Source organism: Saccostrea cucullata, unplaced genomic scaffold, assembly GCF_032062105.1.
Source record: "Saccostrea cucullata isolate Sc308-1 unplaced genomic scaffold, CSIRO_AGI_Scuc_v1 ctg17709, whole genome shotgun sequence".
NCBI classification, from domain to species: domain Eukaryota; kingdom Metazoa; phylum Mollusca; class Bivalvia; order Ostreida; family Ostreidae; genus Saccostrea; species Saccostrea cuccullata.
In genome coordinates, this window is record NW_026930004.1 from 1,830 (window position 1) to 8,987 (window position 7,158).

A 7,158-nucleotide genomic window follows, 5' to 3' on the forward strand; every position below is an offset into this window, starting at 1 on the left:
ACAAGTTTTTGTTTTTTTGTATGGACTGTCATGATCAATGTGTGTTTTTTTAAAATATGTCGCCTTATGTGTCCGGCTTCACAAATACTTTATGTGCCCGACTTCACAAGTTTTTGTTTTGTATGGACTGTCATGATCAATGTGTGTTTTTAAATATGTCGCCTTATGTGTCCAGCTTCACAAATACTGTATGTGCCCGACTTCACAAGTTTTTGTTGTGTATGGAATTTAATGATCAATGTGTTTTTGTAAAGATGTAGACTTGCTTGTCTGGCTTCTGCTTTATACAGCAAAAATTAAGTGCTCCAAAAAAATTTTTTTATGCAAAACCAATTCAAAAACTAGCAGTTTTCAAAAAATCATTGAAAATGAACAAAGTCATTCTCGTTAGGCAAAAAGAAGACATTTTTTCTGCCTAAAAACCAAGAAATCTAATAAAAATATGTACATAAAAGAAAGTCTTCCTATACATAGCAAATTTTAATTACAAAAACCTTTCACGGGGTATAACAACAATGGTATTAATCCCTTGCAATTTCTCAAACGCATATACAAATTTGGATTTTATTCTCTGAATGGGAATAAAACTAGCAGGGCCTTCAATATCATACAAATTGGCCTTCCAAACTTCAACTGGTTTACCAAAATAATGTCTCAAAGTTTCATTCACTTTGCAAAACCATTTAACCCTTGCAAGGCAATGGACATGTGATTTACCTTCAATGAGAATATTATGCAAAATTATTTTCTCAACTTGTCCAGGCCTAGGTTTAAGATCCATGTTCTCAAATGAAGATATCTGTCCATTCTCGCCATACCAGTGAGCAATTATCATAGAGGATCGATTGCTTCTACCTCGTTTGGTTCCAATAATATTTCCAAATACATTGATACTTTCTGTGGAACGAAAAGTATTACACACATCAATGTTTTCAATCAATACATTTGGATATAAAACTTTGTAAAAATGTTTCAAATATGAAAAATCTATTTCATTCAAAAAACAATTTTTCAAAGAGGAATGAGAAAAATCAGAATTTATCACATCTAATGTCCAATCACACATGCTCACTTCAACATTTCTAGAGGACATTTTTGACAAATTGACATTTTGACACATATTTATCTCAGCAAGTGTGCCTCTATCTTTACTATCAATCATAGAAACAATTCTTTCAAATTCTGGCCCAAAATCTTGGCCAGTACTTTCTTTACAGTCAATATCAACAACATGCACAGTTTTCAAAAATTTTCGCATGAGTTGCAGTTCAACAAATCTGTTATTTGTAGGAAATGCACCCAAAATTCCATTTTCTCTCTCAAAACTAAATAACCAGAATGCATACACAGGACCAAAATCATATAGGCATTTGTCCAAATGAGCATGTAAATGTATATTTGGTGTAATGACCTCATCACTAAATGCTCTTTCAACAGATTCACAAAAAGAAATCAACAATAAATGTGCAACTTTTACATGGTTTTTTGTCAATGATCTTGAACATAAAAATTTTCATGCAAGAACAAATTTTCTCCAGTAATCAAAATGATCTTCAGGAAGAAGATCTTTGAGTGCATACACTGAAAACATTATTGTCCAGTTTTTCCACTGGTCAGCATTGAATGAACCATAGCTAGATGCAAATTTTTGGGGTAACTTTCCTATATCTGATGGACAATACACACCCGAAATCTTATCTTGTACTTTTTCAAAATGATCGGGCAAAAGTATTTTTTTATCTTTCCATAGGGTCATCATACGTTTTGCTGTTCCCAAAAATAAATTATGCATTGGGTCAATGATTGTCATACGAATAGGATCAAAGTATTCTAGTTCTAAGAGTACAGAATATCTAACTCCATATTTTTTTTCTAGCTCCTCTCTTTTTGTTTTGGTTTTTGACTTCATAATTTCCTTCACCATCTTCATATGAGAATCTTTATCCCGTTCAACCCATTCCTTCACATTAGAACCCCCCATAATTTTTCTGACCAATTAGTCCTTCAAATCGCTTCATGCATTTGTTACATTCCGATAGTAGCAGAATGACCTAAAAAGCCACAAAGCTTTCTGCTTGCTGGGACATCACAACCCACACACAGAAGTGCCAACCTAAACCTAACAGGATCTGAAGTGGAGATGTATAACTATCTAGAATACAAACCCTCCCATGCTTCCTGCAATTCTTCTACAAGGGGTTGTAAAAATGTATTTGTTGGGGGTTGGTTTACATGAGGTATTAGTCCTACCGAAAATAATGTTGTTATGCCCCCCTTCTAAGAGGGGAGGGCAAATTGCTTTGCCTATTGTTTGTCGGTCGGTGTGTCGGTCCATTTAGTTTCCGTTATTTTCTTCACAACCGTTGCACATACTAAAATGAAATTTGGTATAGGTTTACATCAGGTAAATATCTAGGTCAAGTTCAGAAAAAATTTGGGTATGACGCGCCATTTTTCACACAAGTTTTCAAAACCTCTCTTGGACTCGGAAAAATTCCACTTATTTGTAGTTTCCGTTCATTTTCTTTGCAGAGGTTGCACAGAAGGAAATGAAATTTAGTATACAGATATATCAGACAAATATCTAGGTCAAGTTCTGTTTTGGGTACGATCGCATCCTTTTTGTTAAACCCTTGAAAACTCAGAAAAATTCCACTTATTTGCAGTTTCCGTTCATTTTCTTTGCAGAGGTTGCACATATTAAAATGAAATTTAGTATACAGATAAAATGATGAAGATAAATATCTAGATCAAGTTCTGTTTTGGGTAAGATTGCATTCTTTTTGTTAGAGTTATGCCCCTAAACAATAATTTTAAAAAATTGTATATATTTGCAGTTTCCATTCATTTTCTTTGCAGAGGTTGCACATATTGAAATGAAATTTAATATACAGATTTATGAGCTGAATAACTAGGTCAAGTTCTGTTATGGGTACGATCACATCATTTTTATTAGAGTTATGCCCCTTGGACTTTGAAAAATTCCACTTAATTGTTGTTTCCATTCATCTTTTTTTTTTGCAGAGGTTGCACATATTGAAATGAAATTTTTAGTATACAGATTTTTCAGCTGAATATCTAGGTCAAGAAATGTTTTAGGTATTGATCCACCATTTCAGACAGAGTTATGCCCTTTTGGACTTAGAAAAATTCTAATTTGGGGGGAGGGGGCATAAGTGTTTTACAATACATCTCTTTTGTTCATTTTGAATCTTTCTTCTCGTGGCAATATTTAAAATTGACAAATATATGGCACTTACAAGAGTAATTTGAATATTTAAAACTTATGAAAAAAATCAACATTTAACATAAGTCCAAAATTATATGTTCTGTAAAAAAAATTATACTTCAAACCATTGAATTCTTTCCAAATATTTCCATCATAAACATCATCTTAATCAAATTTTCAGAAAAAAATTGATGACGCCACTTTTCACACAAGTTTTCAAAACCTCTCTTCTTTACAAGCCTATGAATACTGTCTTTAACACTTTTAAAACGGTATGTTTTTTTAGCAACATATGTCTAAACGTTTCCATTTACTGTGACAGATTTTAAGAAGAATTTCTCCACAGGGTTTTCTGAAATTGGCTAATTTATGATTTGGCTGGACAACAAGCTACACTTTTTTGACACATTTTCACCCTCAATAATTTGTAAACACGGAAACATATTGAATAAAAAAGAAAAACATTTTGGACATACAACATATTTCTTGAAATTGTCTTGCCAAATCGTACTGAACTATTTGCACTTGATACAGTGTTGATGGAAAGCTTTTGTAAAGAGCAGCAATAAATGATGAAGAAAATTTTCACAAGATTGAAAAGTTTGATCAGCACGATAATGAATGATAAGGCCATATCTGAAATGAAAAAAACTGCCTGCCACCTAAACAATAATTTTAAAATAATTTGTATATATTCATGGTTTTTATCTGTTTCTGTTGGCAAAATACTGTCCTGCATAAACTGTTATTACAACTCATACTCCGTCATCTATATCCGTGCCTTCTTCAGAGTCTGTAAGTAGCCATAAAAATCCAACGTTGTCCGATTCAAATGTATTATCAGCCTCCAGTACCTTTTCAAAATTCGAAGTAGATGGCATTGTTGAAGTAGATGGCATTTCCTGATGCCATTGGTTCATGAACTTGTTCAAAATTATATCCCCACATTTGTAGAATTACTATTTTACACAAATGTTTTCTTTTAATTTCCAACTAATCGAAAATTCCTCCTTGCATTTTGTGCAATATTTTCTTATCCTCTTGTATTGATCCATGATATTTTCTGCAAACAAAGGATAAGGTACTTTCACTAATTTGATTAAATACTCAATATTCATAATGGTAAATAAACCAGAATATTATCTTTCCAGACTGTAGCTCTATTGTGTTTTGTACTTATATATATATACCATTGCACTAATGGTTTATGTATCTTTGTGTAGTCTACGGGTCTGTGTGCCCAACTTATTTTGAAATCAAACTAAAACTGTAGAAGGGTAGCGTTTTTGTGAATTTCACGATATGCTATAAATTGTTAGTAACCATGGCAACACCATTTTTCATCTAAATCAAAAACCGATGCACTATTCTATGTATATTAGTGTAGTCTACTTGTGTGCAGCAACTTGTTTTGAAATATTTAGAGCCAAAACTGTAGAAGGAATAGCGTTTTTAAGGAATTTCACAGAAAATTCTATTTTTAGTAACCATGGCAACATCCTTCATCGAAATCAAAAACTGATGCACTATTCTATGTAATTTGAGTTTCTTGTGTGCCAAGTTATATTGAAATCAAGCAAAATTTATTAAAAGTAGCGTTTTTAAGGAATTTCACAGAAAATATAATATTTTTAGTAACTATGGCCATACGTTTGGGATTAAAACCCCATGCACTATTCTGAAATGTATCTTAATGTTTTCTACTTGTGTGCACAAGTAATATGTTTCAGAAAAAATTGTACGAGGAGTAATTTTTAAAAATTGTTTAAGACAGACGGACAGACAACAATGACTTTTTACATATTTTACTATATTTGGACGCATTTTTACTTCGCATAAGCTCTTCTGGTCTCTGAGCTTGTAGAGCTAAAACTTGTTTTTTTTTTAAAAGACAAATTATTAATATTATATAGAAACCACCCATGATATAACATTTAAATGTCATGATGTGATAAATAAATCTGCTTGTATTTCTGAATATTTTTTAAAATTATTTCTGAAAAAATTCTTGTCCAAAAAAAGTTATTTCAACTTGTTTGTAAAACACATGTAACCCCACAAAAAAATTGGAAATTTAAATTAACTTAGTAAATTTTACCTAAGTCAAAGGGGCAAATCTCTGTCAAATAAGGCTAGGTCATATTTACCCAAAACAGAACTTGACTTAGATATTCTTATGATAAATCTGTATACCAAATTTCATTTCAGTATGTGCAACGGCTTCAAAGATAATGAACAGAAACTGCAAATAATTGGAATTTTTCTGAGTCTAAGGGGCATAACTCTGTCAAAAATGGTGCGATCGTACTCAAAACAGAACTTGACCTAGATATTGTGATATATCTGCATATAACAAATTTCATTTCAGTATGTGCAACGGTTGCGAATTAAAAATGAATGGAAACTAAGTGGACTGACAGACCAACAGACAGCAACAAAGCAATATGCCCTCGCGTCTTCAAAGGTGGGGGGGCATAAATAAAATAAAAAAGGAAACTTTTCGGTCAATTAAATAACTTTCATCATCTAAGTAACAAGCTATTTTGTCCAGGGACCTTTTGATGTGCTAGAATAAAAGTATTATACATCTTTGCATTACTTTATCATTTTTAGAGTGCATTGATCCAAAAAACTGGATCACATGGTCACATGTAAGATTGTATGAAATATACAGTAAAATTGATTGGTAAAACAGTTGGGTATATAATAAAATTAAGTCTGCATGATGTAATAAAATACATATTTTTGCTTACCAAATCCTTATTCACCTGTCTTGACAACCGACATCCCCACAAAATTTCTTCAACTTATTCCTTGTCACAATATATATGTAAAGTCTTTCATGAGGGGGTCATCAAATAAAGCCGTTGAAGATGAAGCAGTTGGTGTTGCTTTGTAATCTCTAACTTGTGGATTTGTGACTGTGGAAATGGAAAGAAATATTTAAATGTGTTTATAATACATCTTCATGTTACAATGTACATGTCTACATGTAGACTGATCTACCTGGGTAACTTATTTGGTCTTTCTGTCAATTCTTACAAGCAGTCATTTTTTCAAAGGTACTACATATGTTCATGGACCACATTCAATGAAAAGGCTTATTTGAACATGTTGTAGTGTCACACATGTAATTTTGTTTTGTATATATCTATTTGTAAAATCAGATAATTAAATTCATATCACTTTTTAAGAAATATTTTATTTGAAAATTATCAAATATAGATGTTAATCTACAGTGCTCCAAGTCACACTTGCTCTTAGGTCGCACAATGGCGACCTAAAAATTTTTTTGGTCGCCAAACTATGTGAAAAATGTATATTTCATTCTACTTAGTGACATAGATTAAAACAACACACATGCATATCACACCTTTCTTTCGTTCCTTTTCTCTTTCGTATTTCTCAGCGAAAGTTCCTGAGAATCATCAGATGATGATGGATCCTCTACGTTTTCTGACACAGAAGATTGTTTCTTCAGTTCTTGTCTTCTTTTTCGTTTCAGATCTCTGTTACTTCTTGACCTCCTCTTCACTTGTGTTATCTTCTTGTTTGCAGAGTCTTTACTATCCATAAATCTGCAAGATATATCATTTGCAATTAATATGACACACCTCAGTTGCATTTGTGGTAATTCCTATTTAAGGATGCTCTAAACACTGCACACTAAAGAACTTAACTTATTGGGTAGATTTATGCAGTTAGAGTGATCTACCCTTAAATGTAAGATTGAAGAAATTGTTATTTACCATTGATTACATAATTCATAAAAAAATTTATTTAGCATTATATATGACAAAGAGTAAGAAATTTAATAAAATTTTCATTAATTTTCCCAAAGTAAGTAAACAACAGCGATTTTTTGCTCACAAATATAAGTCTCTTCCAATATTGTCTTTGAACATTTATCCTGCACAAATAAGGCACAC

The 7,158-nt window shown here is 32.0% G+C and overlaps 1 pseudogene; it reads right to left on the reverse strand.

The window, feature by feature from the left end:
• Positions 1 to 3,181: 3,181 nt before the first annotated feature.
• On the reverse strand, positions 3,182 to 6,807 carry LOC134282726 (uncharacterized; annotated as a pseudogene).
• Between the last annotated feature and the right edge of the window lie 351 nt (positions 6,808 to 7,158).